General features: G+C 35.5%; 1 protein-coding gene across 1 annotated transcript in view; it reads left to right on the forward strand.

Moving 5' to 3' along the window:
* The first annotated feature begins 852 nt into the window (after positions 1 to 852).
* LOC148951601 (uncharacterized) overlaps positions 853 to 10,920 on the forward strand; it is a 277,040-nt gene continuing 266,972 nt past the window's right edge. Inside the window, exons 1-2 of the mRNA XM_089091160.1 lie at positions 853 to 942; positions 7,949 to 8,082. The gene's annotated coding sequence lies outside the window, so the exon portion shown is untranslated. The remainder of the gene's footprint in view (positions 943 to 7,948; positions 8,083 to 10,920) is intronic.

Genomic DNA, 10,920 nt, shown 5'->3' on the forward strand with positions numbered 1-10,920 from the left:
TTGTCATAAATAAATATTTTATTTTGTCTAATATCGGATTTTTGGAAATTGATACTTTTAATAAAAAAACCCGAAGGACGAATTTTTTTAGAAATAATGTTCATTCAAGATGTTATAGATTGGATATGATATGTGATTTATTGGAATTTGTTCTATTTAATACTTTTATAATATTTAATGGGAATTTATATAAACAAACTGTTGGCATTCCTATGGGTGGGAATACCAGTCCATTCATAGCGGACCTGTTTTTAAGTCAATTAGAATACGAATTTATGATAAATAAAAATAGCCCAAGTAATGTAAAATATAACCTTTCAAATAATAAAAGACATCTGGACGATCTCTTAGTAATAAATTGTGCAGAGTTTATTGAGATTTCAAAAAATATTTATCAACAAGAGTTAATTCTGGAGCCTAGCTGTGGGATAGGACACTCTGACGATTTCTTAGATTTAAATATTAATATTTCAGATAATAATAAATTAGTTTTTAAAATATATAATAAAACGGATGATTTTAATTTTGAAGTAATTAATTTTCCATTCCTTGAAAGTAATATACATTCAAATATTATTTATTCAGCTTATTATTCCCAATTATTTAGGTATGCAAAAATATGCAGTAATTACACAGATTTTAAAAATAGATGTAAAAAGCTGAGCGAGCTTTTTTGCCAAGTAATTACCTCTTAAACATAATAGCACATAGCTAAAATATAAAATAGCTGTGAAATATAAATAAGAAGTTAATTTTCAAAGTCTACGGGGGGGCATGGCCCCCCTGCCCCCCCCCCCTAATTGGCGCCCCTGTTTAAAATATAGAATTGTGAGAAAGTCAAAATTTAGCGTAAAGAGCGAGGCGTTGAGGAGGGGACAGCCCTTTTTATATACGGAATAATTTCTGTTCGTTTTAAGTTTTAACGTCGTTCCTTATTTTCAGGTAAGAAAATTGTTTTTTTTTTATTCAATTTTTCAACGTTTTTGAATTAATGCAGGTTTTGATTTTGGCTCAGCGTACATGAATAATTACTACAAAATTTGCATTTTAATTTTAGCTTTATTTGGTTAAATGGCTTTCTCGAAACTTGTTTAATTTTATTTACGAACGTTTTTATTAGTAATAAATAGATGTAACTTACCAATGAACTTACGTAACGAAATTCTATATTCATATATTTTTAATTCGTGTATCAGGGGGTTCGCCCCCTAGTCAATACCTCACTCTTTAAGCTAAAGTTAGAATTTTTTCTAATTCTTTAAAAATGACCCCTTAATCACAAAGGTCGTTATTTAGAATAAATAGCTCTTGTGGAAGTACTAAAAAATCTTTGGCTTAAACAGTGATGTATTGACTAGGGGTTGAACTCAATCATACACATAATATTTTCTGTTCGTTTTGAGTTTTGATGTTGCTCCTTATTTTCAGTTGAAAAACTTGTTTTTTTTATATTTAATTTCTGATCTTTTTTGAAATGATGCTGGTAAATCCAGCGCCCCCTTCATAGCAATGTCCCTTCCCCCATGAAAACTTCCTCCATGTAAAGATCCTCCCACAAAACCCCGACCCACCCACCACCCAACTACCCGAAAAAATCCCCCCTGAACACGTCGGTATACTTCCCAAAAACCAAAACAAAATGCTAATATTGGGTAAAGTTCATAACTTTCAGCCCTCCCCCCGGGGACTTCCGGGGATTAAGTCATCCTAAAGGACATAATTATCATATTTTCAACCATGCTGAACAAAAGGGCTATCTACAAATTTTGATCAGGTGACTTTGGGAAAAAAATGAGCGTGGGAGGGGGCCTAGTTGCCCTCCATTTTTTTGGGCACTTATAAAGGGCACTAGAACTTTTAATTTCCGTTTCAATGAGTCCTCCCACGATATTCTAGGACTACTGGGTCAATACGATCACCCCTGGGAAAAAAAAAACAACAAATAAACACGCATCCGTGATCTATCTTCTGGCAAAAAAATGCAAAATTCCACATTTTTGTAGATAGGAGCTTGAAACCTCTACGGTAGAGTCCTCTGATACGCTGAATATGATGGCGTGATTTTCATTATGGTTTACAACTTTTAGGGGGTCTTTCCCCCTTTTTTCGGAAATCAGCCAAATTTTCTCACGCGCGTAACTTTTGGGTTGGACTAAACTTGATGAAAATTACATATTTGAAATCAACACTAAAGTCTGATTCTTTTGATGTATCTATTGGTATCAAAAACCCGTGAGCCGGGTCGCTCCTCACTTACAGTTCGTTACCACGAACTGTTTGAAAAAGATCATAGACAGTGCGCTAGCGCTGCCTAAGTAAAGAACAATGTGGGCACAATATGTTGTTTTTTGGTTCTCCATACCCAGGCACTTTGTATCGAAGGATTTGTCGTAGAAAGTTCGAAAAGGGCTCATTCGATTGCAAATTAGAGTGGCTAGTGCCCTTTTTAATAGTCGAAAGTGATTGGAGGGCAACTAGCCCCCCCCCCCAACGCCCATTATTCCCCCAAACACATACAATAAAAAATTTTGAGATAGCCATTTTGTTCAGCGTAGTTGATTTCCCCATATAAAATATCTTTTTGAGGAGAACACTCCTCCACAACCCTCGGGGCAAGGGTTTTAAGTTATGCCCTGGGGCCATATAAGGTTTTTATAGAAGGCGTTGTCGTAGAAACTTCAAAAAAGACTCATTCGATTGGAAATTCAAAGGGCTATTGCTCTTTTAAATAGTCAAAAGTGATTGGAGGGCAACTAGCCCCCCCCCCACGCCCATCATTCCCCCAAACACATCCAATCAAAATTTTGAGATAGCCATTTTGTTCAGCGTAGTTGATTTTCACATAGAAAATATCATTTCTAAGGAGGACAGTCCCCCACAACCCCCGGGGCCAGGGTTTTAAGTTATGCCCTGGGGGCATATAAGGTATTTATAGAAGGCGTTGTCGTAGAAACTTCAAAAAATGCTCATTCGATTGGAAATTCAAAGGGCTAGTGCCCATCTTAATAGTCGAAAGTGATTGGAGGGCAACTAGCCCCCCCCTCCCCCGCCCATCATTCCTCCAAACACATCCAATCAAAATTTTGAGATAGCCATTTTGTTCAGCGTAGTTGATTTCCAGTTACAAAATATGTTTTTGAGGAGGACACTCCCCTACAACTCAGGGGGCAAGGGTTTTAAGGTATGCACTGGGGGCATATAAGGTTTTTATAGAAGGTGTTGTCGTAGAAACTTCAAGAAAGGCTCATTCGATTGGAAATTCAAAGGGCTAGTGCCCCTTTTAATAGTCGAAAGTGATTGGAGGGCAACTGGCCCCCCCCCATTCCCCCAAACCCATTCAATCAAAATTTTGAGATAGCCATTTTGTTTAGCACAGTGGATTTCCAGATAGAAACTATGTTTTTGAGGAGGACACTCCCCTACAACCCTCGGGGCAAGGGCTGTAAGCTATGCACTAGGGGCATATAAGATTTTTATAGAAGGTGTTGTAATAGAAATTTCAATAAAAGCTCATTTGATTTGAAATTCAAAGGACTAGTGCCCTTTTTAATAGTTAAAAGTGATTGGACGGTAGCTAAGCCCCCTTTCACGCCCACCTTTTCCCCAAACAAATCCAATCAAAATTTTGAGATAGCCATTTTGTTCAACGTAGTTTGAAGTTCTGGAAATTAGGTCTTAGAGGATGACAACCCCCTCACAGCCCTCAGGATTTTAAGTTATTTAGGATTTTAAGGATTTTAAGTTATGCCCTGGGGGCGTATAAAGTTTTTATAGAAAGCGTTGTCGTAGAAACTTCAAAAAGGGCTCATCCGATTAGAAATTGAAATGGCTTGTACCCTTTTTAATATTCGAAAATTAAGTAGATGGCAGCTAAGACCCTTTCCACTCCCACTATTTCCCCAAGCACAACCAATCAAAATTTTAAAATAGCGATTTTGTTGCACGTAGTTCAAGTTCAGGAAATTTTACGCTTAAGTAGTATACTCCGCCCACAGTCTTCAGAGCACTGGTTATAATTTATTCCCTGGGGGTATATAAGTTTTTATTGAAATCTTTGTCGTAGATACTTGAAAAAGGACTCATTCGATTGGAAATTCAAAGGTCTAGTGCCCTTTTTAATAGTAGAAAGTGATTTGAGGGCAACTAGCCCCCCTCTCTCACCCACCTTTTCCTCAAACACATCCAATCAAAAATTTTAGATAGCCATTTTGTTCAGTGTTGTGGATTTCCAGATAAAAATTATATTTTTGAGGAAGACACTCCCCCCCAGCCCTCAGGGAAAGGGTGGTCAGTTATGCCCAGGGGGCATATAAGGTTTTTACTGAGTGCGTCGTCGTAGAAACTTCAAAACGGGCTCATTCGATTGGATATTGAAATGGCTAGTGTCCTTTTTAATAGTCGAAAGAGATTGGAAGGCATTTAACACCCCTTCCACGCCCACCATTTCCCCAAACATATCCAATCAAAATTTTTAGATAGTCATTTTGTTCCACGAAGTTTTAAGTTCAGGAAATTATACCTTTGAGCAGACTCTTCCCCCACAGTCTTCAGGGCAAGTTTTATAAGTTATGCCCCGAGGGAATAAAAGATTTTTATTGAAATGTTTGTTGTAGAAACTTGAAAAAGGGCTCATTCTATTGGAAATTCAAAGGGCTAGTGCACTTTTTTATAGTCGAAAGTGATTTGAGGGCAACTAACCGCCCTCTCACGCCCACTTTTTCCATAAACACATCCAATCAAAATTTTTTGATAGCCGTTTTATTCAACGCAGTTGAAAGTTTTGGAAATTAGGTCTTTAAGGATGACAACCCATCCCCCCACAGCCCTCAGGGCAAGGGTTTTAAGTTATGTCCTGGGAGCAGGTAAGGTTTTTATTGAAATTAAATGTTGTAAAAACATCCAAAAGGGCTCATTCAATTGAAAATTGACAGGGCTATTGCACTTTTAAAAGTCGAAAGTGATTGAAGGGCAACTAGCCCCCCTCTCACGCCCACCATTTCCCCAGAGACATCCAATCAAAATTTTGAGATATCCATTTTGTTCAACGTATTCGAAAGTTCTGGAAATTATGTTGTTTAGGATGATAACCCCATCAGAGCTTTCAGTGTAAGGGTTGTAAGTTATGCCCTGGGGGCGTATAAGGTTTATATAGAAAGCTCTTGTAGAAATTTCAAAATGGGCTCATTTGATTGGAAATTGAAATTGCCCTTTTTAATAGTCGAAAGTGAATGGAGAGTAATTACCTCCCCCCCTCTTACGCCCTCCATTTCCCCAAACATATTCAATAAAAGTTTAGAGATAGCCATTTTGTTCAATGTAGTTGAAAGTTCTGGAAATTATGTATTTAAGGATGACAAAACCCCAGAGTCCCCAGGTCAAAGGTTGTACGTTATGCCCTGGGGCATATAAGGTTTTTAATGACAGAGTTGTTGTAAAAACTTCAAAAGGGGCTCATTTAATTGGAAATTGAGAGGGATAGTGTCCTTTTTAATAGTTGAAAGTGATTGGAGGGTAACTCTCACAACCCCTCTCTCACGCCCACCATTCCCCAAACACATCCAACCAAAATTTTCAGATATTCATTTATTCAACGTAGTAGAAAGTTCTGGAAATTAGGTCTTTGAGTATGACAACCCACCCAGCCCTCAGAACAAGGGTTTTAATTTATGCCCTGGAGGCATATAATGTTGTTAATCAAAGCGTTGTCGTAGAAAATTTAAAAGGACTTATTTGATTGGAAACTGAAAGGGCTAGTCCACTTTTTAGTTGTTGAAAGTGTTCAGACAAAGACTAACGCCCCTCTTACGCCCACCATTTTCCCAAAACACCTGCAATGAATATTTTGAGATAGCCATTTTGTTTAACGCAGTTAAAAGTTCTCGCAAGTACGACTTAGAGGATGACACCCACCCTCACAGTCATTAGGATAATAGTTCTAATTTATGCCCTGGGGGTATATAAGGTGTTTATAGAAAGTGTTGTCGTACAAACTCAAAAAGCGCTCAATTAATTGGAAATCGAAAGGCCTATTGGCCTTTTTAATAGTCAAAAGTTATTGGAAGGCTTGACATTTTTATAGTAAAGATCGATGTGTGTATAATGTATTATTTTTTTTGTCGTTGTTGTTTAGACCAGGGCACTTTGTATTGAAGGAGTTGTTGTAGGATCTTCGAAAAGGACTCATTCAATTGAAAATAGAAAGGGCTGATGCCCTTTTTAATAGTCGGAAGTGATAGGAGAGAAATAATCCCCCTTCACGGCCCACCAACCCAATCTAATTTATGTTTAAAAACTAAATGTTGCCATAAGCTTAAATCAAAATGCACTATACTGAAGCTAATTCCCAATAAGGCATTGCAGCTGTATCCCAAGAATCACCGAGGGTTTTATGTTCTAACTTTTGGGGCTGCTTCTGCTCTTAAAATTTAACCAAATCAAAATAGCGTAAGTGTATCCAAGCTATCAAAGAAAATAAACAGATTATTCTGCGAATGGTATCAAGTTTTCCATTTCAGGTCAACTAGACGAGGTATGAAACTAAATTAAACCCTTCTATTTGTGTCCAGATTTTTAAGAGGGTGTATATTGTTAAAAATTGCTGAAATATTTTTTCCAGCATACAAATAGTAGGCCAAACTATATATATTTAAAAAACGAAAAGATTTTAAACAATATTTTCTTTTTTTCTGAACAGATTATGTCAATACAAAACGAACAAAAATTAATTAAAAAAACTTTTTCTACAAAATGAGTTTTTTAAACAATAGTAAATAACTCTATTAAACAAAAAATGAGCAAAAAAAAAAATCAAATAATCTACCTAGCGTGAAACTACCACAAATCAGCATTGATAAATAAATGAAACTCAAAACGAACAGAAATTACAATAAATAAACGAGTCAAACTCAAAACATGCAGAAATTAACATTAGTTGGGTTCAAAACCCCTATGCCTTCCCAAGGCCAGAACATAATTTGGACTTTACTGAAAAAAATACAAATGAATGTGCATTGTCAGTTTAATATACATATACTGATATTTAGTAATCAAAACATTAATATTATTTGATTTATTAAAGTTATAAAAGTAAAAACATTTATATTTTTTTGAGTAAAGTGCAAATTATGTTCTGGCCTTGGGAAGGCATAGGGGTTTTGAGCCCAACTTATGTTAACTTCTGCTCGTTTTGAGTTTGACTCGGTTATTTGTTGTAATTTCCGTTCGTTTTAGGTTTCATTTATTTATCGATGCTAATTTGTGGTAGTTTCACGCTTGGTAGATTATTTATTTTATTTTTGCTCATTTTTGTTTAATGGAGTTCTTTACTTTTTTTGAAAATATTATTTTGTGGAAAAAGTTTTCTTAATTAATCGCTAAAAAGACCAAAAGAAAAAATATTTTCTTTTGATCTTTTTTATTAAAGAACCAATTTTTTTCCATGAAAAAAGCCAAAGAACCAAAATTTTTTATTAAAGAAACCAAATTTTTTTCCATGAAAATATAAAAAGATCATATTCAAAATTGTCACTGGTGTCCCAGTAATTACACTAGCAGAAGTAGATTAAAAAGAAAATAGTTTCTATATTTTTTGGGAAAAAACTGGGGTTTTGAATCAACAAGAAAAAAACATTAAAAAAAAAAGTCAATATTTCGATTGTATCACCGATAATCAATTCATTTTATTCTATTCTCTGCAAAAGGATGCAAAAAGGCATTTTTCAAAATTTCAAGGGCAAATTTTTGCTTGAGAGAAAGCAAAACATCAATCCAAAGGTATTTTTCTTCATCTAGGGGATAATTTTACCCCCTTACTATAGGTTCACCTTTATAGAACATGGTAAAGAAAGAAAATAATTGTTAATTTCATTGAAAAAGAGTATTATAATTTAAGTAATTTCTAGTCAATAATCTAGTGATTTACATGCTGATTTAGTGATTTTTTTTCAAGAATATAGTGATTTTTTTTTCACCGGGCGGCACGGCGGCAGCCTTGGTTTTCTGTAGCTACCATCTATCTACCACCTGGCCATGGTTTGTACAAGGGTAAATTCAAATTGATGGATCTGTCTAAGTTTTCTAAAAGTAAGCTCTGTTTTAATACATATATTTCTTTTTGATTATGGGTTAGGCATTGGCTGGCTGTTTTTGATGTGAAACAGCAGGCCTATCATGAGTAGTCTTGGTAGGGTGTAACACCCCAGCACCAGGCTATAGCCTACAGCGGCTAATGTTGAAATTTTGTATTATAATTTATCTTGGCGACTACTTAGTTGTATCATTTTAGTATACCAACTGGTAAAATTCTACTTTAGGGATATCCACTCTTTTTGCAATATTTATTGTCAACTAGTTGGCAAATTTAAGTGTTGCTGGGGAGAAGTTATTAGTCAACTAGTTGGAAAATGACATTTTTGCTGGGGTGAAGTTATTAGTCAACTAGTTGGCAAATTTAGATTTTTCCTATACAGATGGGTTAAATTTTCCAACTAGATGACTAAAATGTTTTTAATTATAAGGAGATTGGATAGTACCATTCTATATAAGCTTATAAACTAATCTTTTCCAATAGTCATAGGGTGGAGTCCCGTTTTATATTGCTAAGAATTACAGCAATAAACTGTAAAATATAATTTTATTCTTGTAAAAATTTAATATCACTTCTAAATTCACTTTTCACAAGCATATTTCTATCAACATCTTTTGAAGAAATACTTCTAGGTGAGGGCAAATCCAACCAGGATGAAGTTATCTCCTGGCTCCCATCTCCGGGTTTATCTCCCTGACCTAAAATTGCTTACCCTATGGTTCTGAAAATAAAAATTATCCTTAAAAAAAACAGCTGAAACTTACAGCAGCAGCAGCAGCAGGATTTCGGACCTTTCTTGACAGTAAATGTCACTTAGGTCCTCATTCAATGGTTTCTCAAAATATCACTTTATAAAGTTGAAAAGGGAAGTAAGGGGTGAATTGTCACTATAATTTTACACTGCACATATATTCAAGATGCACCAAATTTAAGTAACAAACTGGACTATAGCTCTTATATGCTCCTATGTTTTGTAAAAACTGCACTACAAGTCAACAAATTTGCATATTAAATTTCGTCATCAAAATTGTCATCCACATTCTTATATGTGGTTGTAGCCAAGTTTCCTGGATACAGATTATATCAATATTATTTTTCTGGCAGTGTTCAAGAATAATATGACATTATTTTAAGGACCATGGTGCATATCTACTGAAGTATTATTAAGCAGACAAACACATGAAATCTTTTGTTGATTAAGGGAGCCTAAATTTAATTCTTCTACCAACTCACAGAGCTTTTCAATACAAACTGGTAGGCTTAGGCTTGATAAATTCATCAGTTCTGGGCTGCATAATAGGCCAATTACTAACTTTTCAGCTGCTTCTGTTTTGGAAGATTTTACAAGTCTGTCAGTGATCTGGCTTTGTGAGGTCTGATTGTGATGTAGCCTCCTCTTGTTTATTACATCAGCATAGCTTTTATAAGCTACATGTGCCATATGGAACCCAATTTGATATTTTTCAGCTACTTGGAGGATTCCTTGGTTTTGCTGCCTTACTGGGCACCAATTGGATGTTGATGAGTGACTTCCACCACAATTGGCACACATGTATGCTTTTGGTCTGATTTCAGGGTCTATTGTTTTAAGTGGGCACTGGTTTGACAGGTGTTTCTCTGAGCACCTCAAACATATTGACTCTTTAGCTCTACATTCTTTTTGAGTGTGTCCATATTTCTGGCACTTGTGACACTGGAGGACTCTTCGATAGTATTGGTATACCTCCTTTTTTCTTCCAAAGCACCAAATATTTGGTGGTAGGGTCCTACCCTCAAAAATAATTAATACTGCAAGGATATCTTCAAGTTTTTTAGATTCCTTATTGTATCTTTTCTGTCTTATACCATCTTTCACAGTTGTTGGGGTTTGTAAGCGCTCCTTGATTTCCTGTATGGATAAGTTAATAGGGATATCTTTAATTGTTCCTCTTACAATAGGTTGAATTCTTTTTGTCTTTATGGTGATGTTGCAGAATGTGTTGGTAGATAAAATCTTTACAGCCTCGTCTTCACCTTGTAGATATAAAAGCATCTTCCTTCTTTCTTTCTTAACTTCAAGCTCAAATTTGGAATTCTTCAATGTTGTTTGGATTGATTTTGCAATTTCATAAACAGGAGGGAAGTTTTTTCCACTTTCCTCTATGCTAGTTTCTAATAACACTTTATAATGTTCTTGTTCTGGGATGATGCTCTGTGTATCTTTGTTGATGTAATTTGCTTGAGGTGTTGCAGATTTCCTTTGCTTACACTTTGCAACTGAACCTGCTTCACTGTCTGGGGACAAGTCTCTCCTTTTTGTGCCAATGTTGGGATTCTGCCCTAGTCTTGGTAATACTAATCCATTGTCATGCACAGCAATTCCTTCTATTTCCAATGGATTTCCAGCTGTTCTGAGCTCTTCATCACAGTCATGAGAGGGTAAAGCTGGATAGCACTCTTCATTGAGCACAGAATATTTGTTTGTTGTTGGGATAGTGTAATTAGGGTAATTGGGAGGTAAAACATAACTATGAGGGACAGAACTAGAGATATGACTTGTAGTTACACTTATTTGAGTTGAGCTCCTTTGAATATCAGCTGGATTAAGAAGTCTTATACTTTGTCCATTGGGGAGGATACCAATTATAGGTTGAGTGTAAGGAGGGTGGAAATTTTGGGTGGGACCAGGTAAAACCTGGTCAGGTAGCTGAAACATTCAGCTAAAATCACAAATGTCAATTTTTATTTATTAATAGTCAAAAATGTTTTAATAAAATCCAAACAATCACCAATACTCACAATAAAATTGTAACTTGAAGAAAAAGATCTTTTATCACCGGTTTAATCTTTTCTTC

The sequence above is a fragment of the Artemia sp. Qi Xiang Cuo genome, chromosome 6, assembly GCF_049724085.1.
Source record: "Artemia sp. Qi Xiang Cuo chromosome 6, ASM4972408v1, whole genome shotgun sequence".
Taxonomy (NCBI): Eukaryota; Metazoa; Arthropoda; class Branchiopoda; order Anostraca; family Artemiidae; genus Artemia; species Artemia sp. Qi Xiang Cuo.